This window comes from Littorina saxatilis, linkage group LG7 (genome assembly GCF_037325665.1).
Source record: "Littorina saxatilis isolate snail1 linkage group LG7, US_GU_Lsax_2.0, whole genome shotgun sequence".
Classification (NCBI taxonomy): domain Eukaryota; kingdom Metazoa; phylum Mollusca; class Gastropoda; order Littorinimorpha; family Littorinidae; genus Littorina; species Littorina saxatilis.
This window is the reverse complement of record NC_090251.1, coordinates 58,429,836-58,441,217: the sequence shown is the minus strand read 5'-3', so window position 1 is coordinate 58,441,217 and position 11,382 is coordinate 58,429,836. Positions and strand designations below refer to the sequence as shown.

The window sequence follows — 11,382 nt, the reverse complement described above, 5'->3', positions numbered from 1 at the left end:
TTTGAAAATACTCATCTTCTACAGAACAACTGTTCTGTCATGAAGTGGATTATAGTGTGAATAAAGGAGTTACTTTTATGTATACGTGTTCTGCCCTATCTAATTACACTGACTCTTCACTCTTCACACTTCACACTTCAAACACAGAATTTGGGAGGATACAGACTTATTAATTCCTCACAAATTACAACACAATTCTTCACCTCAAAACATCAATACCAATCAACTTCTCGACCACACAGTTCACACAATCTTATCGCAATCACTCAATACATGTGATTAAATGATATAAAGATACTATCTCAATAATAGATTACTCCACAAGTTAAGGTGTTGACAGACACTCACGAGTTCGTATCACGGCTCACTGCATGTCGTCATTTACACATCCTTGTGCCGCTGAATCCACGTAGATGATGAATTCAAAGAAACTCTCCTTATAGATGCCAACATGCACCTTTCACGTTTCTCCCCAAGAAACACTTTCGCCATTAGCAAAAAGAACCGTCGTCTCTACGACCGGTAACGATGGAGACTCCTCCGTCCAGCCATCTGCGCCGATGTGGTCTCTTTCGCCACCATCCTTCTGCGCTCTCCCGTGTGAGGTCCGCCCCCTCGTACACTCCATGCATAAATCACTTAACCCTTACGCTGGTTGTCGCGACATATGTCGCGCTACTTTACGTATACCGTCACCTGGTTGTCGCGACATATGTCGTGGGGCTGCGTCAGTCTGTTTGGTCGGTTCCGATTACTTCCCATGGATGCGAAAACCTATCCTTAGATCTGTATTCACTAGAAATAAGGTCAGTTGGGCCCTGAACCTGTAGATCCATGTTCTGAAGCACATTTGAGTAGGCGAGTGTCACAAATACAGGGTACCCAGCTGAGCTGTAGCACATGCTACAAAATGGCTGCTCCCATAGATCCACGGCGTGATCGCAATGTTTTTCAAGACGTTTTTGATGATTTCTTCGCCGATCCCGATCTTGACGAAGTTGGGGAAGAAGCCATTTACATTGATTTACAAGATGTAATGCTCGTTGGGGACATTATGGACCTAGATCAGGCCCCAAACAACAGAGACTTCGAAGCAGACGTTCAAGAAGGCTGGACGGTAGTGAGTGGGGGGAAGGGGCTACACTGTCCACATGCCGTTTGATCGTGAAACTGTTTTGAATGTCGGCGAAGATTTTCCAGAAAACCCACAGCCCTTGGATTTTTTCCGACTGTTTGTTGGCGATGAAATGATCGATTTGTTAGTCGAACAAACGAATCACTACGCTCAACGAAAAATTGACGCTGGAAATCTAAAGACACACTCACGGTAAGCCTTTCGTCAGTTTCGACCGACTTTTTCTCTCTCTCTCTCTGTCTCTTGCAAACATGTTTTCTTCCGTTTCTTTCTTCTTCCTTTTTGTCCAGGTGAATAGTTTGTTTTTACTGAAAAACGATATTAGACTATTGATATGAAAGTAGTTTCTGTTCATGTGTGGAGTGCTCAAGCAGAAGTGTGTGTCTGGGTTGGCGTGTCAGTGTGTGTGGATCTGTGTTCGGGGTGGGGGGGACGAGTTGTTTGTGTGGGGCAACAGAATAATAGACTGTGACTGTGGTTATTATTGGAAGAAGAAGAATGAACTATGACTGGTTACTATTAGAAGAAGAAGATTGACAAGCAGAATGCAGTCAACTGGGTCAGGGATCTATAGTTAGATCTATGACTGGATGAAGTGTTTATAAGTGTGTTATGTTTGTTTGTTGGTGTGTGTGTGTGTGAGACGAGAGAGGGGTAAGGGGCTTGCATGTGTCTTTGCACATGTGGATGACTGTGTGCACTGTACGTGGGATGGTTGTGTACGAGTGTGTACGGGGGTGGGGGGGGGTATATGTATGTGGGTGAGTGTGTGCACTGTATGTATGATGCCCATGTATGAGAGAGAGAGAGAGCGTGCGTGTGTTTGTGTGTACATGTATGTGTGTGTGTGTGTAAAAAAACCAATATGAAATAGAACATTTATTTTTTCATCTCCATTTTTCAGGCTACACGTACCGCTGGTTACCTGTCACTCTCGACGAGATGAAGGTTTTCCTGTCGCTGGTTATTACAACAGGCCTGGTCATCAAGCCTACTATTGAAGAGTATTGGAGCCAGGATGAGATCACCTCCACTCCCTTTTTCACAAAGAACATGACTGTCCCTTGTGAGGTTCCAGGCTATCCTCAGCAACTTCCACCTTGCGGACAACACACGGGCCAATGCCTACTTTCTCCACCGCAAGTTTGCTGGTGTGTCCCTGTCGCATCATGGATTCTGGAAGCTGCTAGTCCGACAGCTGATCTAATCTTCTCCAGAAGCTCCAAAGCCAGTACCAAGAGGAAGGAAAGCAGTCAACTCCCCCAGACGCATGATTGGTACACACCGACCAACCTACAACACCGCCACAGTCGGTGCCAAGAGACAGCGTCCACAACGTGACTGTGTGGCCTGTTACCCAGTAAGGCAGAATAGAGCTGGCTTCAAGAGAAAGCAGTCTGCCTATTAGTGTGAACAATGCCAAGTCACTCTGTGTATTCCCCACGGTTTTGAGGTGTACCACACCAGAAGTGACTACCAAAGAGTCCTCGGGCAGCAGATGGGAACAGCAGAAGGTGGTCCGCGTGATGGTGCTGGTGAAAACTGAACTGCTATAATGACATCACCTGTACTCTGCCATTCTGTCGTGCTATGCAGTCTTTCTTGGGACATTGCAAAGATTTAATTGTTTCCATTTATTTTTTGTTGTACATGTACCTGCAGTTACATGGACAATCAATTGAAACGTTTCTGATGTGAAGGCTATTTTCACCTGGATTCTTACCTGGATCACTCATACCTACAGCTACCAAGGAAGATACTGATACTTGTGAGTCTTAGTCTGAGATACTGTACTAGTGTGTGATGACTGAATATCCTTTTGTTGGTGACTGTGGAGTACTTTATGATCAACTGCAGCTTCATTCTGAATAAAATACCTGTCATCCTTAATTTTCTCCAGGTGCGTCAGTTACAGTTTGCTACTGACCCTCTAAAATTGTGTTTGTGTTGTTCCTTGTTCATTTCTGTACAATTTTTATTCAACATGTATTTTTCAAATATGCACACACAAAAAGATAACACATTCTTTAAAATATGACCGATTTTCTTTATTTTTCTCTCTGTTAATTCACCAGTGGCTATGTAACATGTGTTACGGAATTGCACCAGTGTAAGGGTTAATCCACTAATGACACTACCATACATAGCATCACTGTCTTAAACATAACATAAATGCGTAGCAACATTTATGTTCAAGAATTTCCCCACAAAAACCATAATACAATCACAACAAGAATTCTCTTAAAACTTCACACAAGAATTTAGTGCACTTTGTATACACTAACATTTACATTCCAGCTATGTATTCAAGCTTCAATAATATACAACATAGTAAATCATTTACCTTAAGAGACCCGTCTCTTGAAAGAGTGCTTGTTCCCTGAACAAGACCGACACACGCTTACAACCTTCCTGGTTGAAAATCTTAGGCGCTGTAAATGTTCCCAGTTCATAGCAAGTTATATTTCTCAAACTTGTAAACGCAACTCATGTGCAACCCACGAAACCCGTGATAACGCTTCTCCTGTCCCCTACGCATCGCAATTCAATATTTAGGGAGGTTAAAATCACGACGTGTTTCACATCACAAATATCATACCCACATCTTTGTGACATGTTCCAGCTTCTTGCTTTTTTTGTATTTTCTTCAGAAATGTTGTCTCTGTAACAGAGAGACTTTCCGTGAATAATAGAGGAACGATTGTAGATATTCTGCTTTAGCACAAACACTTGCCTCATGTCCGAATTGTATTGTGTGCGTGAGATGTCAACAGGGGAACAGCATTTATGAAGTGATTGCTCTGTTGATGCATAATGGGATTTAGCTGTACATAACTCATAATTTCATCTTCATTTTTCTAGTAAATGTTGCTAAAACACCGATTCTGACCCATAAATCATACACATGTCACTTTTTATGTCAAAAAAGTAACAACACATTTGTTCTGAGTTTGTTTTGGGGTTTTTCACTCAAGGACCTTGACATTTGTTTTAAAACTTTGCAAAGAAACAACTCTTAGTTTAGGTGCCATCTTGAAGTAGTCACCAGGCACGATTTGTTTGTTTGTTTGCTTAACGCCCAGCCGACCACGAAGGGCCATATCAAGGCGGTGCTGCTTTGACATATAACGTGCGCCACACACAAGACAGAAGTCGCAGCACAGGCTTCATGTCTCACCCAGTCACATTATTCTGACACCGGACCAACCAGTACCAGGCACGATAGACAAACCCGTTCCAATTCCGCACAGGCAACATCCGGGCTGTTGACTTGTTGGTGTGTTTCTACTTGGAGGGATGGTCTCGTCCCATTGGTCAGATCTCACACGGTCAGCCCTATCGTTTACACACAAATAGCTCTGCGTTTCAAGGGAAGATACTGTAAAGAAAAAAAAGCCATCAGATCGCTTCGAAAGTTATGCCATAAGAACCTGCGTTACAAATAATGCAACCGCGCAGGACGACTGCCTTCCCTTTGCAAGAACAGGCGCCCTGAAGCGTATTCACTCACTTTGATTGAATTAATTGGTATACTTGTGGTACGTTTTCGAGCACTGCGTCTAGATAAAAGTACATTGGATGACCTAGATTTGTCATATTCGTTAATTCGCTAGAAACTTCCTCAAGCAGTCAGATGAATAGTATCCCTATAACACAGCCGTAACATGAGCGACGCCCCGTGTCTGCCCCACTGAGCGGATTGAGGAAGTAGCAAACTCTGGTGGTGACCGACTGACCAACTGACCGACTGACCAACTGACCAACTGACCAACTGACCCGCTGCCTTTCTACCTCCTGTCCTAAAGATCAACTTAACTTTTCCCTGTTTATTTCTGTCAGGGTTTTGCCCGTAAATCTTCTTCATGCACAGAAGGGAGACGTGCACAGAAGGGAGACGTGCACAGAAGGGAGAGAAGGGAGACGTGCACGCGCATAAAACATGGAACACTACGACATTGTTCAAAATGCCAGACCTGAGATTTATTTCTGGCGCTAAAAAAGGAGGTGGAAACCGACTTTTTCTGACCGTGTTAATCATCGTGAAAGTGTTCGACATTTCAAAGCATCACGAATGCAGTGATGTACTTTCTGTGACGGTTAAAATCCTGTTTTCATCGTGAATTGTCCGGATAGCCAGTACGCGTGGGTGTGTATTAGAACTATGGCATATCATGTGCACAACGTCACAGCGTTGTTTGGTACAAGCTTCGGTAGACTAGAATTCACATCCATTCCAAAAATGGCAGATATCTTTCCCTTAAAGGAAATGTTCCTATTTTGGAGTTATTTGTATTGTTACATGGAGGATGTTTGTGATTGTGCTGACATGATACTAAGTACGATGGTCGGTCAAAAAATAAGGCGGGGGGGGGGGGGGGGGACGCCTGGGGGGTTCGAGCCATCAGGTTTTGGCAAGGGATTTAGCATGATGAACAATAATGCAATGGTAGAAAGTGAGAAAAAAAAGTGATTATCAACCATTTCTTTAGCATCGAGAAATACCACATTCTTTAAAGTAAAACTTGTTTGTGGCAACTGCATTTTTCTGTTAAATTGATTTAAATTCTGGTCAAACATTCTGTGGCCTGGTACGGACTATAGAATTGTATTTCCCTTGAATTTCAACCCGGAAGCATGTACATGACACTGGAACAGCGCCGTCCTGGTCGACGGACTCAGTCTCGGTCAAGACGTTTTGTTCAGGTTTGATATTTATGATATCAGATCGATCATATATTTTGATATCGCTTAACGCGACTTTTTAAGGTTAGTTTTGATTCCAACGATCAAAAGTTTGAAGTATCGTGTGACCGTACTTGGTAGCGTCTAAGCCAGATTACAAGGTAAGATAGTAGTCAATGTTGTGGTCGGTATAACCATGACCAAGTATTGGCTTGCCACATGCCTTGAGCGATGTACAATCTAATTGTAATAGTTTTTTTCTTATTTCTCAATGAAATTATAAATTTTAGCATTATTTTATAAGTGATTATGTTGATTTATTAATGCATTTTAAGTCCCGCCAGGTCCCCCGAAATCGGCGTATGCTGCCTGAGTGGCGGGGTAAAAACGGTCATACACGTAAAACTCTACTCGTGCTAAAAACATGAGTGAACGTGGGAGTCTATAAGCCCATAAACGAAGAAGAAGAAGAAGAAGAAGAAGAAGAAGAAGAAGAAGAAGAAGAAGAAGAAGAAGAAGAAGAAGAAGAAGAAGAAGAAGAAGAAGAAGAACAAGAACAAGAACAAGAACAAGAACAAGAACAAGAACAAGAAGAACAAGAAGAAGAAGAACAAGAAGAAGAAGAACAAGAAGAAGAAGAAGAAGTCGCGCCAGGTCCGTCTACCTTCCACCTATTGTGATAATTTAAATCTTGATTAGCGACCGGTGAACTGTGAATGCACAAGTTTTTTCGCTTTTTTCGTTGAAATCACACATTTCGGAATTTGGTTTTTAAATGTAAATACTTTTGCTTTTGCATATCAAAATTGTAGAATTGGAGTAAATACCAAGCTGTTGCGAGAGAAAAAACCCAATGATGTTGTGTGTGTGTGTGTGTGTTTTGGGGGTGATTTAAAAAATGTTTTTTTTAGATATATTACAAATCACTTCAAATTGCTTCAGCAAGTAGGCGACATCACTGTTTCCGAGGGAGTAGTCATTGTCACAATGTCTTACAACCTCGAAAATTGCTTCTAAGCGCTTAACTTTCTTTCCAAAGTCAACAATTTTGCAGATCAAATTGGGAAAAAATTTTAACAAAATTGTTACAACGAACTGTTTATTCGGGAAGTTTAATGAAAACAAACCCATAACATCCGGGATGACAATAACTTTCCAACGTCATTTTCAACTTCCCGGATGAACGATGCAGTTCAAGTACCCGCATTGCTGAAGCGACGATTTGTCTTTTCGTCGCAAATTACGATATAAACAGTCAAAAGCTTTACACAACTATCCCACAGAAGACATACCTTAAGTGTAGCCAGCCAAACGAAACTTTATGCGGTTTGTCAGTTCGCATCTCCCGCCAACATGGAATTAGCACTTCCCGTGGGCTGAAGGCTGTGTACGGTAACCTAAATGGTTCCACATACAATCTTGTACAATTTTCTTTCGAAATCAAACACAATGTCTTGGCGTAAAGTACTTAAGATAGAAAGAATTCTCCCTTTCGCCGAGAGTAATAGAAGGGTTACTTCTATTATGCTAACGAATGATTACAGACATGTCGAGATAATGGATATTAACATGAACCGACAGGCGAATGCTGATATAATTTTTGCATATTAAAAATAACGGTTTTATTACCGTCTAATTTCGACTCAAAAAGAAATTTCGGAGCGATCCCTCGAATTAGACAGAGCAGTCGCAATGGGGGACTGGATCGCTCCTATCTGATTATGCCTGTCAGTCAAAGCATCACGTGACCTGGGTCAGCCAATCACTCACCTGACGTGATGAATATTAAAAGGTGAACTGCGCGCATACAGTAAACTCACAACATGCGTTTCAAGTTGCTTTTACTTTTCTTGTCCAACAGAGAATGACAGATTTAGAATTGTTTCGTGTAGTTGCAATATCCACAAGAAAAAGCCATTTTTGTCCGCGGTTGACAAATATATTCCTTGGGTGTGTGCGTGTGTGTGCGTGTGTGTGCGGTTTTTTATTCATGTTTCTTTTTGTTTTGTCAGTTAGTTCGTTCGTTAGTGTGTTCGTTCGTTCGTTCGTTCGTTCGTTCGTTCGGTCGTTCGGTCGTTCGTTCGGTCGGTCGTTCGTTCGTTCGTTCGTTCGTTCGTTCGGTCGTTCGTTCGTTCGTTCGTTCGTTCGTTCGTTCGTTCGTTCGTTCGTTCGTTCGTTCGTTCGTTCGTTCGTTCGTTTGTTCGTTCGTTCGTTCGTTTGTTCGTTAGTTCGTTCGTTCGTTCGTTCGTTCGTTCGTTCGTTCGTTCGTTCGTTCGTTCGTTTGTTCGTTCGTTCGTTCGTTCGTACGTACGTTCTTTCGGGTTTTGATGTTGTCTGTTTTTCTTTCTTTCTTTCTTGTTTTGTCTGTCTTTCTTCCTTAATTTCATTCGTTCTTTTTTTTCTTTCTTTCTTTCTTTTTACATTTAGTCAAGTTTTGACTAAATGTTTTAACATAGAGGGGGAATCGAGACAAGGGTCGTGGTGTATGTGTGTGTGTGTGTGTGTGTGTCTGTCTGTGCGTGTGGGTGTGTAGAGCGATTCAGTGTAAACTACTGGACCGATCTTTATGAAATTTGACATGAGAGTTCCTGGGTATGATATCCCCAGACGTTGTTTTTTTCGATAAATGTCTTTTATGACGTCATATCCGGCTTTTTGTAAAAGTTGAGGCGGCACTGTCACACCTTCATTTTTCAATCAAATTAATTGAAATGTTGGCCAAGCAATCTTCGACAAAGGCCGGACTTCTGTATTGCATTTCAACATGGAGGCTTAAAAATTAATTAATGACTTTGGTCATTAAAATCTGAAAATTGTAATCAAAATTATGTTTTTATAAAACGATCCAAAATTACTTTTATTTTATTCTTTATCATGTTCTGATTCCAAAAACATATAAATATATTATATTCGGATTAAAAACAAGCTCTGAAAATTAAAAATATAAAAATTATGATTAAAATTAAATTTTCGAAATCGTTTTAAAAACAATTTCATCTTATTCCTTGTCGGTTCCTGATTCCAAAAACATATAGATATGATATGTTTGTAAAGCGTGCTATGCAGCGCAGCGCAACCGCAACCGCGTTAAACAAGCTCGTCACTTTCACTGCCTTTTGCACTAGCGGCGGACTACGGTCATTGTGAAAAAATGCAGTGAGTTCCACAGCTTGACTAAATGTAGTAATTTCGCCTTACGCGACTTGTTTTTCTTTCTGTTTGGTATTTAGTATTTAAAGTTAAACAAAAGTACCTGTTCAAACATTGAATTTAAAAAAATACGTCTTTCCATAGGTAAAGAAACATACCTGTTTTGTTTTTATATGTAAATACACCTACTCGTGCGTACAGAAATACACATGTTCAAGATAAATACATCTGTTGGTTTTTAGGGTTTGGGTTAGGGTTATTCCAAAATGCACCTTTTCTCAGCAATAAATACATAGTAAAAGTGAAGACCCCATTGGTGGAAACGTCGCCTGTATTTGTTTCATTCCAACGTGAGTACAGTGCTTTTTGGTCTTTTGGTTCATACATTATTATTATTATTATTATGGAAAGCTTATATAGCGCGAACCACAACTGTGCTCTCCGCGCTTTACATATTAATTTCTGCCGTTTGAAATGGAATTTTTTACAGACAGACAGACAAACAGACATTTTTTAAATTTTTTTTTATATAATTATGTTCGTAAAACTGCAACTTTCATTGGAAACAAAGTAATACACCTCTTCATACTTAATTAAATACGCCTATTCTTATGTTAAGAAATACTCTTGTGAATACCCATTGGTAAGCAAATGCACCTGTTTAGAGGTGGACAAATAGTTGAACATTGCTGAACAAATCATCTATTCATAAGTTGTTGTTTTGTTAAAGTGGCCATTGAAAAGGCAAAGCGACTTTTTTGTGCACTGTTTGACCCTAACAAGTAATACACAAAAATGTGAGGAGAAACGGGTGAACATATTTACGAGCACTTTCACCTGACCAGAAAGATAAGATAAGATAAGATAAGATAAGATAAGATAAGATAAGATACGATAAGACAAGATAAGATAAGATAAGATAAGATAAGATAAGATAAGATAAGATACGATAAGATAAGATAAGATAAGATAAGATAAGATAAGATAAGATAAGATAAGATAAGATAAGATAAGATAAGATAAGATAAGATAAGATAAGATAAGATACGATAAGATAAGATAAGATAAGATAAGATAAGATAAGATAAGATAAGATACGATAAGATAAGATAAGATAAGATAAGATAAGATAAGATAAGATAAGAAAACTGTAATGTCCATTTTCATTTTATATAAACATGGACATTTTTCTGTTGGCACCACATCGCATTTCTAATGCATGACACAAACACACGATCATTAAGACAAACACACGATCATTAAGACAAACACACGATCATTAAGACAAACACACGATCATTAAGACAGACACACGATCATTAAGACAAACACACGATCATTAAGACCAACACACGATCATTAAGACAAACATACGATCATTAAGACCAACACACGATCATTAAGACCAACACACGATCATTAAGACAAACACACGATCATTAAGACCAACACACGATCATTAAGACAAACACACGATCAAAAATCGTAATCGAACATAAGTACACTACTAAAAGAAGGGATTTTAAAACTGGAATCAAAGATATTTTGATCATCCTTTCAAGACATCGAAGCAAAAATGTTGGTTCCAGGAATATTGGAAACCCCATAAGGAAATGAAGTTAAGGACTATCAAACAAAGTTTATAAAAACAAATAAAAGAAACTGATTAATATGGTTAATCTTCTGAAAAGAGAAAGGAGCCCAAAATAAGAGAAGACAAGAAAATACAAAAGGAAATGGAAGATAACCGAAAAAAGAGAGAAAGAAAAAAACCAGAACTTTTTTTAACAAAAGCAAACAAAATAACGAACACGGAGATAAAGGACACTGATTGATAGGATAAACTTTAAGAAAAAGAAACGAGGGGTGAAGAAAAGACAAGACAATAAAAACAGGAAACACAACGTGTCCATAAGCTTTGTGCTTTAATTGCTAATATATTATGTTCTATACACTCTTCAAAAAAAGTTAAGGATCGGTTGAAAAAACGGATCTAATTATAAAAAATTGCCAAAAAATTAAACATCGACATAATAATTAAAAGATTAATGTATTTGAATTAACAAATGAACAATGAGTCTTGACCTAGAATTTAGTTTGGCAGGCAGAGTTATTTCCCTTTGTGGGACTTCTCAAAAGCTTCTGAATTTTGGAAGAAAAAGGGTGTTTTTTATAGCCCCATGAAATTTGCGGAACGCATGCCAGGGCAAAAGGTTGTGATGCACGTGCTACAACAGGGTCCTGGCTATGAACATCACTCACCAGCTTGTGTTTAAAGGTTGACACGCTGACACAATTATGCACAGTAGCAACATGCCCCCACGAAGAAAACTGAGCGATTTGGATAGAGGAAGGGCAATAGGATGGCTACAAGACGGTGTTGCTGCCAGGCAAGTGGCCCAGAGGCTTGCAGT

The 11,382-nt window shown here is 39.7% G+C and overlaps 1 long non-coding RNA gene across 1 annotated transcript; it reads left to right on the top strand.

The window, feature by feature from the left end:
* Positions 1–642: 642 nt before the first annotated feature.
* Positions 643–3,025, top strand: LOC138971907 (uncharacterized). Its single transcript, XR_011457422.1, has 2 exons — positions 643–1,327; positions 2,040–3,025. It is a non-coding gene; the product is annotated as an uncharacterized lncRNA (long non-coding RNA).
* Positions 3,026–11,382: the final 8,357 nt, after the last annotated feature.